At 44.9% G+C, this 12,243-nt stretch overlaps 1 protein-coding gene across 1 annotated transcript in view; it reads right to left on the bottom strand.

Annotated features, from left to right (window-relative positions):
- The window catches only part of Prkar2b (protein kinase cAMP-dependent type II regulatory subunit beta), a 710,703-nt gene that overhangs the window by 632,928 nt on the left and 65,532 nt on the right, over positions 1–12,243 (bottom strand). The gene's annotated exons all lie outside the window — the stretch shown is intronic.

The following is a 12,243-nucleotide window of genomic DNA, read 5'->3' as shown; positions in this document are numbered from 1 at the left end:
AGCCCAATTTAGAAAGGATTTAACAGCTTGCCCTTAATAGGAAGTTTTAAAAGCCATAAGTCACGAACGTTACCTGAGAGCATACCTCTGGTCTAATGAAGTAAGTTCGGGTTTTTGCAGGTGATCCTAAAACTTAACAGAATAGAAAGCATTACTTACTTTTAGTAATCCTTATAATACATGGTTAAAAAAAATCTTAAACTGACTTTAAAACAAATAAAATGTAATTTAATCAGCCTGGGCATGGTGTGGTGTGCATGCCTGAAATCCCTGAACCGAAGTAGAGACAGAAAGATCAGAAATCAACATCATCCTTGGCTACATAACAGATTCCAGGCTAGCCTCGGCTACCTGCGTCCACTACATAACAGATTCCAGGGTAGCCTTGGCTATCTGTGTCTACTACATAGCAGATTCCAGGATAGCCTGGGCTGCCTGCATCCACTACATTAGCAGATTCCAGGCTAGCCTGGGCTGCCTGCGTCTACTACATAGCAGATTCCAGGCTAGCCTCTTCATCCCTAAGAAAATTAAAGTGTACTTAAGGTTAGTAGTACTAAAAAGGCTTGTCCTAGGTAGGCATCGTGTAGGCAGTGGTAATCCCAGTACCTGAGGTATACACAGAAGAGCCAGCCTGAGCCGTGTAGACCCTTGTCTCTGCCCAAGGAGACACAGCTCCACAGAATGCTGCAAGGCTTTCAGAGAACTGCATGAACCTGTCGTTGGTGTGGTACACCAGTTTTATCTTAAAATGTTTAGTATAAACTAGAAGTCTGCATTTGTGCTCATGGGCCCAGGAGTGGAATGAGCAATTTCTCTTGGCTCCGGTCCCCTTGAAACTGACAAAATTTGAATTTCTGCCACTAAGCAGCATTTGGCCATCGCCCTTCTGAGTACCACATGGCTGACAGAAATGTCAAATAGGATTGCGCTGTGTGTCACCCTTGGATTGGCCTAACCCTTCCTGACAAAGCAGATAACATAGGCAGATTTAAGACACTAGATTTGCAGTTGGTATTAGCCCCGCCCCAATTCATAACTTGAGGATTTTGTGTTAAGTGTTATCTGTACCCTATATTTAAAGTAAAACGTTTTTATGGGTAACCCTTCCTTTCTTTGAATAAACTGTTATGAAGAGAGCTTTTATAGTTAAATCCATCTTAGAAAATTAGAATAGCAAGGCATTCGTTGTGTTTACCGTAACTTAGAAGTCACGTAAACTAGTATTTTGTAGCTTTACATTCCTTTTTAACCCATTTGGTAGAGAATACCAGACTTCCTCTCAAGCTGTATGTTAAGTCAATTCTAATATGTACTCAGCATCAAAGATAACATGTAATATACATGGAAATAAAGTTTAGTTCTGTTAGTGAAATGTTAAATTTGGCTGTGTGTGTCAGATAAATGCCATTTCCAGACCTGCCTCTTCTAGGTATTGCTCCAGAGAGAGGATGAGAGGTGTGGAGGATGCTCCTGTTTTCTACCTTCAGCATCTCTGGGTGGCAGGATCATTTATTAAGAGTGAGGGGCGGGGTATCAGGTTCATGGGATTTGGTGATGTTTACATGAGAGTGGATAGTTACCTGGAAAATACCAAGTTGTCTACAGAAGGGCACACTCAAGTCTATTGCTTTGTTTACAATAGCCCAGTTACGGAACCATCTTAGTGTCCCTCAACAGCAAATGGGGTATATTTCCACAGTAACTTTGATTCAGCCATAAAGAACAACAAACATCCTCTGAGGAAAATGGAAGTGACTGAAGACCATCATGTAAAGTAAGGTACTTACTCAGGCTAGGACAGATAGTGAAAGCCATTGCTTACAGAATCTTTCTTAAGGTGTGAGTGCAGAGGAGGGGCTGTTTAGGACGAGGAATGGGGCCAACAGGAGGTGGATAATAACGATTGCACAGGGTCAGAGTACATGCATACATCTGTGGAAATGTCTTAATGAAGGCCGAGGTAGGACACAGATTGCACCACCATGGGATACGAAGTGAGGCCCTGTCTTGAAAGTCCTTATTTTGTACAACTAATAAGTGCTCGTTTTCCATACAGCCTTGGGATTCACCCGGACTGGGGAAAGCAACCTCTATCAAATCTCAATGAATCCTTAACAAAATAAATCCACATCCAGACAGACGGGTGAAGCCGCGAGCCTGGGATAGCAGAGGTCACAGGCTGAGCGAGTGAGTACAGATCTGAGCAAAGCAATTATTAGCATACGTAAAAATGTGTAAGCCCGCTGTTTCATACACGCACTAATAGAAATATGGAGGAAAGCCAGAACAAACGGTGATGTCCCAAGGAAAGATGAGCACCAGGGGACTCCGGTGTCCAAAAGGAAAGTCAGCGCCGAGACAACCTTGTTCCCCCTAAAACAAGTTTGAGAGAAAGGATAAAACAGTTCTGTATGATACCAAAAACTGAAACTTGCATGCCAGCATTTCAGAAAGTTTATCTGAGGGATAAGGGAGGGACAGACACTAAACTCAGCAGATGCAGACTCCATGAAACAGTAGTGGAGAGTTACGTGTCCAGGATTTAAAGTAAGCAGGATTCACACCACAAAAGAGCATACAAGGAGCAGAATTGGAAAGATTCTGAATCAGGAGAGTGGCTAGCGCTTCTGGCCAATTTAAGACCCTGATAGGCAAGAACAAGTCAACGTGGAAGTAAGCATATTGCTTTCAGACTAACGGGAAAGGTCCAATATGTACATGGTTTTTGAAATAAATGAAAAAAGCAGATGGAACATTTAGCAAAATAAGCAAAATTAATCGTGAGCTGTATGTACATACAGTGAGCCATACGTATCCTAACACAAATTCAAGAGATAGAAACTTGATCTACCTGCCACTTTTACAAAAAGTCACCTCTAAAGCAAGGTTGGAAGTGTCTAAAGGAACAATTGATGGGGCGTCGTAGCTGCAGTTTTCCTTGTAACCAGATAAGTCGTGTGTTCAGGGCTTCTGACGTCACCGGTCCCCAGAACAGTGTGTGAGGAAAGTGTGGCACCGAGAAGGAACGGAGCATTCCAGCACCAGGCTGTGGCTTACTTACCGAGCCCTGGGGAAAGCTCTGGTGAAACTCTTAGATGAGCTGTGTTTGGAAACACTGGGTAGTCAGTGCAGGGGAAGATGCGTTCTGAGAAACTGCCGCTCCTGGTCGTTTTCCCCGAGTCTAGGGCTTCCGATGTCTCTGACACATCCCTTTCTCCACTTGTTCTGGTGAGTTATCCTTTCATTGATGTGGGGGGGGGGGGGGGAATGATCAGACTACCTGTGGGTTTTTCTAAACCACACACATGTACTCCCCTAAAATCTGACAGTGGGAGAGGCTTGTGTAGATACTCCCTCATTATCTCTGCCTGAGAACCACTGTTCTGCATAAACCACTCCGAAGCACACTGGTGCGAGACCTTACCCCGGGACCAGTGCATTACCGCCATCCACCCTGCATTAGCTGTGTTCACACTCCTGCTTAGGGATCAAGGCTCAGCACCCTAACCTGCCTGGGGATGGGAAGGTCACCGTGTTTTTCCTACAGGAAGCAAAGAGCAGATAACCTAGCTGACAAAGACAGCTTGTACCTCATCCAGACTGCAAATCTCCTGACCTGTCCAAACACATCCGTTCCTGCCTTTTGCACACGATAGCCCTAAGGAGGTCGTATAAAATTTACATGCATAAGAAATTCTAAGTTTCTCTGAGTTCCTTTTATTCTATATCATATATAAAAGAGCTGCTTTTATTACCAGGCAAGGAAAACAATATTACACCATTGCAAGGGCTGGTTGTGCCAGACTGGGGCATCTTGGGATGAGGTGTCTGATTGCTGCTGCTGCTGCTGCAGCAGAGCTTTCTATTCCCCGTGGCTGAGAGGGGGCAGCGAGCTAAACAGCCACTGAACGTAGCATTTGTATGTATGAGAATGCAGGAGCGGGGAGGGAAAGAGTGTAGGCTAATCCCTCTCCTCTTCAGTAGTTTTGAAATTAAGGACAGGAAAAAAAAAACACAAAATTGTGGGAAACTGTATATACACTGAGACACCGTGAATATTTGAAGATTTCGGGGCCATTAAGCCAAGTGACAATAACTTGCTGAGTGAGACTTTAACCCATTGGCTGGAACGGTTTCTTTGGTAAGCCCTTGCTGGTTCTGCCCATTAGATTAGAGCATTGCCCTAGGGTCTCAGTGAGGCTGGGCTCAGAGCACACTCAGCCGCTGCACCCCGAACCCAGGAAGGCTCACATCTAGAACTCTGACTCACAACACTTCTCCCCACTAACACTGTCGATCCATGTTCTTTCTCTGTCCCCTCCTGCTCAGTACACCCCAAGTCCTCATTTCATCAAGCCAAAACTGGTGCTTTTTAAGATGAAAAGAATTAATCAGTAGCAACTGGTCAGCCCTTCAGTTTCCTCTGCATCTTGTGGGAAATTTTAGACCAACCATTTCTCCTTTTGTTTCTAGAAGAGCCTGTGCAGGGAGGGTGGTTTGTTCCCTAGCCTGCTTCTCGTGGTCCTCACTGTATTCACCAACCATGGCCAAACCGCTTCCTCCTCACTGTGTCTGTCCACTTAGAGCATCTCACTCCAGATCTGGTTTTCTTGTCACATCTTTGTGAACCTGTCGGCACACATCACTTTGGCTCTGCCCTAGTGTGCAACGCCTGGCCACTGTGCACAGTGTCTGCATATTTTCACACAGACACAGACGTGCAGATGGGCGTGTACCTATTGCTCTTCTGCTGACGTCACACACAGCTTGCAGGAAACAGGCAATTACATTTCTTGTTTGTCAGGCTCCGAGTTTCCTTTTTCTGAAGCCTCAGCTGACCCACTCCCTGGAGACAGACCAGCCAAAGCATTTCCAGCTATTTTTAGTGTCCTGGATTGCTGACTTGGACTGTTCTGGGAGGAGGCAATAGGAAGGCTTGATTGGTCTCGCTAAAACCACATCTCAGACAGTTGATGGCCACAGCTTTGGAGCAAGGGCAGAAAACACATCTATAGGATGAACTAGCCAAATGGACAAAGAATACACACCATGGACCAGACTGTCCCTTGGCCCTTTGAGCTTGTAGGAAGAAGGCAGCAAAGGACCTCACATGGGAGGAAAGGGCCTCTCAGCCAGTCTGCCCCCGACTCTGAAGCAAAGCCATCTGCTGAGAAGAGCCAGTTGCGCTTCCCTCCCTCGGGTGCTTTCTCTGGTGGTGGTTGAGCATTGCAGAAAACAGGACCCACTCAGACATGAGCCTGGGGAAGCTACCATGCTCACTCCCTGGTAACGCTGATGGCCTCACAGGCTCACTCCTCATTGGACTGTGCCCTCTGAGGCTGCACGTAACCGTTTCTCAGCTTTCAGGTCAGCCCCGCATCTGATCCAGTTTCCCATTGGGGAGTGTTTTATATGGACTGATCTAAAGATCTGTAGAAGAATAGAAATAGATGAGCATGTCTGGGGAGAGATGGAGAGGTTATGCATGAGAGTTTCTTCAAAGAACAGCTGCCTTTTAGTTCCCCTTGTATGAGTTCACACAGGAGGAACAAGTGACTTATCTCGGCATTTGAACAAGTACTTTTGTCTCTGTGTAAGAAAACTAAAAGAATTAGAATAAGGGGCTGGAGAGATGGGCTCTGGTTAAGAGCACTGCCTGCTCTCCCAAAGGTCCTGAGTTCAATTCCCAGCAACCACATGGTGGCTCACAACCATCTGTAGTGGGGTCTGACTCCCACTGCCAACTCAACGAGCAATCGCTGCCTGTAAAATCCTGCGTATCTCTCCTGACTCCTGAGGCTGTGAGAATCTAACTTTACAGCAAGTTTGTTACTGTCTTGAAACATTTCCATATTTCTTTATAAAGCCAATATTTCCCTGATACCAAAACCAGACAAAAACCCAACAAACAAGATAGAAAAATATAGGCTGGTATCTCTGATAAAATAAGATACAAATATTCTCAAAAGTTTCTTGCAAATTGAATCCCCAAATTCATCAGAAAAGCTCGTTCACATGATCAAATCAGCTTCATGCCAGTAACGCAATGACGACTCATTTGTTCATGAACCAATAAATGTCATCCACCACATAAACGCCTGGAAAATCTAGGGATACAGGAGAGACATCTCAGCATAGTAAAGGCCGTATACCGCAAGCTCACTCTTGGCGTCCCGCTAAACTAGAAAGACAAAGCATCCCCACTAGAACTGGGGACCAGTTGTGGATACCCACTCCTTCCTTGCCTCTGCGACCTATCCTGAAGCCTTAGCTGGAGCAGTAAGGCAAGTGAAGGGAATCAGGATGATACAGACAAGAAAAGAGATCGAGTGATCATTATATGAAGGTAAGATTCTATGCATATCTTCACACGATAATTTTGACTAGTGTCACTTTTCTTTGAGACCCTGGAAGTTTTACTTCTTAAAATGTACCATGACTTTATACTAACACTTTAAAATATTTGATTTTTGCTTACCTTGGAGTTTATTTAACATCCTTTATCTTGTATCGTTTCGAACAAGATATTTGACACCATCTAATTTACCATGTTGGATAAGGTAATACGTCTGCAAAGAGGGACTCAGCCCTCCTCTGCTCCTCTACAAAAAGAACCAGAGAAACAAGAAATATGGCTGTAGTCTGATCAGTGAGCACAGGAGAACCCTGGACTTCTACAGGACAAAAACAAACTGTGAAAATGTAGAGACCGGAGACATCAATCAGCACAGCAAGAGAAACAAAATTCTTGCTCCATATTGAGGGTGAAGGGTGTAGTAAAAGTACCAGAGCTGTCAGCACTGATACAGGCAACCCTAGCTATGAGAGAGGTTCATGGTCTCACAAGTGTGTACAGCCTTAAGTTCCTCAGACGCCTGAATCTGACCAGGCATCTAGCTTTAGAGAAGGAATCCATGCATCTCCCTCTGGTTGCTGTAACCAAGTGTCATCCTAAAGGGTGATCTTGAGAATTCAGACAACACGTTGCCCTTTTTGGGTCCCCACAGAATACGCTGGCCAGGGTTGGCTGGACGGAGTGACTACACAGGTCAGGAAGGTGTTACGGTGCAGAAGGCAGTAGAGTGCCATCCGTAAGAACCAGGAATCAGGCAGCTGTCTCTGGTTTGGTGGAATGGCCAAGCCGTGCATGGTTTTCCTGGGTAGTGTGCATGTTTCCTTCCATGACTCTCCTGGTGCCATGTTGAAATAGGGACGGCGGCAGGGCTGCGTCCCCGGCACCTGGCCGCCCGCATGGCTAGCTTATGCCCAGAAATAATTACACGGAAACTGTATTCTTTCAAACACTGCCTGGCCCGGATAGTTCCAGTTCCTTATGGCTAGCTCTTACATATTGTTCTAACCCATTTCTAATATTCTGTGTAGCCCACGAGCTGGCTTACCAGGGAGGATCTTAACCTGCGTCTGTCTGGAGCGGGAGAACCATGGCGACTCCTCACACAGCTTCTTTTTCCCAGCATTCTCCTCTGTCTACTCCGCCTACCTAATTTTCTATCCAATAAAATGGGCCAAGGCAGTTTCTTTATTAATAAGAAATCACTCCCACATCATTTCCCCTTTTTCTGTTTAAACAAAAAAGAAAGGCTTTAACTTTAACATAGTAAAATTACATATAACAAAACAGTTATCAAGTAAGAATTACAGTTACAATATTTATATCTATTTTATCTCTTATCATAACTAAGGAAAACTATAACTAACCATTCTTCAACTCCATCAAAGACTCCAGAAGGATATAATATTACCTATCAAACAAGAAATAAGAAAACTCTAGAAATGACAGAGACATCTCGCTGCCTGGACAGTCACCCAAAGTTCCTCTGTACCGTTGGGGCATCCATCTTCGGCCTACAGGCCCATAGTATCCAGCAGACATTCTCATCAAGCAAGAAATTCCAAAGACAGTTCAGTCACTTTTTGCTGTGTCCTGCAGAATGTCTCACAGACTCTTTCATGAAGCAGGAACCCCAAAAGGTCATCTCACCTTTAGGCAAGTTCAGCAGTCCTCTCTCTGCGGGTTCTCTGTGTCCAGTTTATGCAACAGTCCAGGCAAGAGCAGTTTCTTGCCCAAATGGCTATCAAACTCCATAAGGATTCTCTTCGATGCCCATCTTCCTCTTGAAATAGATTGGTGCTGCCAGGAGCAAATGTGTCTCATTGTCATGAAAAACCCTAAGTTATTAAAATATCTTAAATGCCATATTCTGCAGCCTTTGAAAGATATGAAGAATGCCTATCTAACTAAAATATCTCTCTATATATCTAGAAAATCTAACTAACATGACTACAAGCTTAAGTATTAGCGATGATTATCCATTAACAACCTATATTTCCTAATTATACATTACATTTTTAAATGAACTACACAATCACAATACCTTAATCAAGATCAAAAATACATATACATATAACAAAATTGACCATAAAATCCATACCAATGCAAATTATTCATATCTATATCATATCCCCCTTTAAATGTAAAAGAACATTTATAAACAATATTTGGGAACATGGGCGTAGTTTTTTCTCTACAAACTGCTTCCTGCTGAATAGGGGCGTCGTTAATTAGGTTGTTCATGATATAACCTGTATGCTAGTTTCATCTCAGTTGGCAATTGAGCGAAGCAATTTTTTGAGGGTATTCACAGCAACCTTTCAGGAGGGCGTGGTCTATCATACCAAATCGGAATAGATGCAATCCACAGGGTCTCATCCTCTGCAAAAACAAAAGAAGACCCTCTCCAAAGCATCATATCCTTAGACCCAAATTCTGAAATCATAATACCCTTATATCCATTTTGGTTTAGATTGGCAGCCCATGTAATGAAATGTCTCTCTGTACTTAGCTCCTTCACAGTCAAAAATTTTAAAGAAAACACAATGTACATAATCCAGACTCTCTGTGAATTTTCCATTTTTACGTGGCTTATATTTCTTTATTTCTTTTAATCTATAACTCTCTGTACTTCTGTACTCTGTCTCTTTAAAGACTTTACCCTTTTTCTTTTTAAGACATTAACTTTATTCTTTATATTCTTTTTCTTCTCTTTCCCAAGCCTACGTACATTTATCCAACAGTGTCTGAATCTGTTTTATTGTGAATCTGTAATTTCTTTACTATACAGGAGCATTTCTTAAAATGTTAAGCATTTCTTAAAAACTTAAGTTGCACCATTTACAGGTAATACGGTACTGCCTGTGTCCTGCCCAGTCTAAACCTTAACTGCACGGTTTTAAGGTAATTACGGTAGTTCCTGCTGAGATCAGCACAGTTCAGCATGGAGCAGCTGCTCCTGCCTCAGAGTCATTTGGTGCCCCTGAACCATTCACAGTTTCAGGCACACAGCAAGTCCACATTGGAGCCGCACTCAGCAGTTTAACTCTGAGACTGAGTGTGCAGCACAGAAACTCTTTTCATCCAAGTTACAGCCAAATCTGACATGCAGAGCACTGCGCAGTCTGAAAATGCGTCTCTGTACAGCGGCAGGAATCCGCCATGCTCTTCCGCCTGCCTAAGCCTGATTCTGCCGTCTGCCCAGGTGCAGGCGGGAAGCGCTGAGCCATCGGCACAGTCTCAGAGCACTCTCCTCCGATCCCAAGCGGGAACACAAACATCCAGTCCCATAAAAGCCTTGAAATGCTTTAAAGCCAGAGTTCACGCTGGCAGCATAGCTCCAGGAAGCAGCGCTTTAAAATGACGCGGCTTTTTTTTTTTTTTTGCTGTTGCTGAATCAGGAATCTCTCTACAGAACGCCACCAACAAAACAGCAAAAATCTGTGTTAAACTCTCTCTCCCTTATTTTTAAGCCTTCTCAGGTTTTTAAGTGGATTTAGCCATCACGTCTGGGCGCCATCTGTTGAAATAGGAGCGGCGGCAGGGCTGCGTCCCCGGCACCCGGCCGCCCGCATGGCTAGCTTATGCCCAGAAATAATTACACGGAAACTGTATTCTTTCAAACACTGCCTGGCCCGGATAGTTCCAGTTCCTTATGGCTAGCTCTTACATATTGTTCTAACCCATTTCTAATATTCTGTGTAGCCCACGAGCTGGCTTACCAGGGAGGATCTTAACCTGCGTCTGTCTGGAGCGGGAGAACCATGGCGACTCCTCACACAGCTTCTTTTTCCCAGCATTCTCCTCTGTCTACTCCGCCTACCTAATTTTCTATCCAATAAAATGGGCCAAGGCAGTTTCTTTATTAATAAGAAATCACTCCCACATCAGTGCCACACAGGCAACGGCCACCAATGAAGCAGAGAGCAAACTGAGCGGTGCCTCTGTGGTCCCTATTATTGACCTCTGAGGGTGCACAACTTCCAGGTACAGAGTAAGTTTTGTCCAGAGACTGCGGTTTGCTACTCTCCCTTGCTCTGGGAGATACTGCAGCTAAGAAGAGTTTTCCCAGCTTAGCTGTGACCCATCTGTACTGGATTACAAATTACAGAGAAAAAACCCTCCAGCACACATTCTGAGAACACTGTAGAGACTCAGATGGCAGGTTTCTTTTCTCCTATAGGCTAAGATGCTTGAACATCTGGTCCCTAACTGGGCACCTGTCTGGGGGAGCTTTAGAAGGTGTGGCCTTTCAGAGGATGTCTGCCTCTGGAGACCGGTGTTGAGAGTTTTAAGACTGTGTGTCATTTTCAGCTCACTCTTTCCTCTTGGCTCTCGCAGTTCAAGATGTGAGCCAATGGCATCCTAACTCTGGCTGCCGTGCTGGGGTCTTACTCCTCTAGAATCTTCTCTCTGTCTCCTTAGCCGTGCTGTCTTCTCACAGACGCAGAAAGGTCACTGATACAGATGGCTGTAGAGCAGCTGTAGCACCAGCTGTGTGTGCTCTCTCCCAAGAGGACGTTCACCTGGCTTAACCTACGCCCCCTCCATCCCTGACGTTAGGCACTGATCCATCTCTCCAGCCCAATGAAGGTCTTTAGAAACACCACTTTACAGCAAAAAGAAAGAAAAAGATTGAAGAAAGCATACAGGACCCTGCGACACCTTTAAAAGATCAAGTGTCAAGGCCAGGCATGGTGGCACACGCCTTTAATCCCAGCACCCCAGAGACAGAAGTAAGTGGGTGCCTATGAGTTCCGGGCTAGTCAATACTACACAGTGAGACCCTGTCTCCAAAGCAAGCAAGCAAGCAAAGACACACTCAAATCTAGGTCATCACCAGCTTACCTCTCTCGGTTTGCTTCCTGTTACCAGGACGAAAGACAGCTCGGGGAGGACGGGATCATTGCATCTCATAGCTTGTTCTCCATCACTCAAGGAAGTCGGGAAAAGACCACCAGGCTACAGCCAGGAGGCAGGAACTGAAGCTGAGGTTGTGAGGAATGCTCCTTACAGGCTTGCTCCGCCTGAGCGTTTCCACAGCCAAGGATCATCCAACCCAAGGCAGCAACACCCACAATGAGCTGGGCCGTCCCACACCACCATTAATCAAGAACACGCCCTACGGAATTGCCTACAGGTTCATCTCACGGAGGCAAGCTTTCAGTTAAGGTGTTTTCTTGCCAGAAGACTCCAGTTTCTATCAAGTTGAGAGACAAAGAAACACAGCAAAAGACTCGACCCAGCACAATACCCTAAAGAGCGATGAGGAAAAAGGACAGGAGAAGGAAAATCCACTCAAAGGAACAGCAAAAGAAAGTTTTCCTAAGCTTGGAGAAGACAATGGGCATCCAGGATCCCTATAAAACCCCAAACAGATGTGACCAAGAAAGACCCAGGCATAGTATAGTATAGCCAAATTGTCCAACAGTTTTTAAATCTGTGAAAGTGCCTATTCACACTTCATGAGTAAACTCACTGGAGCGGCAGGAGATTTCCCAGTGTGAACCCTCAGGCCAGAGAGCGTGGAAGGCTGTGTCCAGTCCTAAAAGATGAGACCTATCACAATCATTCCAGTATTTAAGGAGAACCAAAGGCTTCTGGGAATAGCAAAGATGATCAGTGGCCACTGGATCCGCCTTGTAAAAGGGGATAACAGAGTCCTTCAGGAACGAAAGAATGACCATCCTGATAGCACGCAAGAGTTAGAGCCCATTTGAAGTTAGACAAATGAACAACAGGGAAATCAGCCAGGTGGTGGCAGCACACACCTTTAATCCCAGCACCAAGGAGGCAGAGACAAGCAATCTCTGTGAGTTCGAGGCCTGCCTGGTCTACAGAATGAGTTCCAGGACAGCCAGAGATACACAGAGAAACCATCTCGAAAA

This window comes from Alexandromys fortis, unplaced genomic scaffold (assembly GCF_014885135.2).
Source record: "Alexandromys fortis isolate MF-2015 unplaced genomic scaffold, M_Fortis_MF-2015_v1.1 scaffold_201, whole genome shotgun sequence".
Lineage (NCBI taxonomy): Eukaryota > Metazoa > Chordata > Mammalia > Rodentia > Cricetidae > Alexandromys > Alexandromys fortis.
This window is presented reverse-complemented; position numbering and strand designations above follow the sequence as displayed.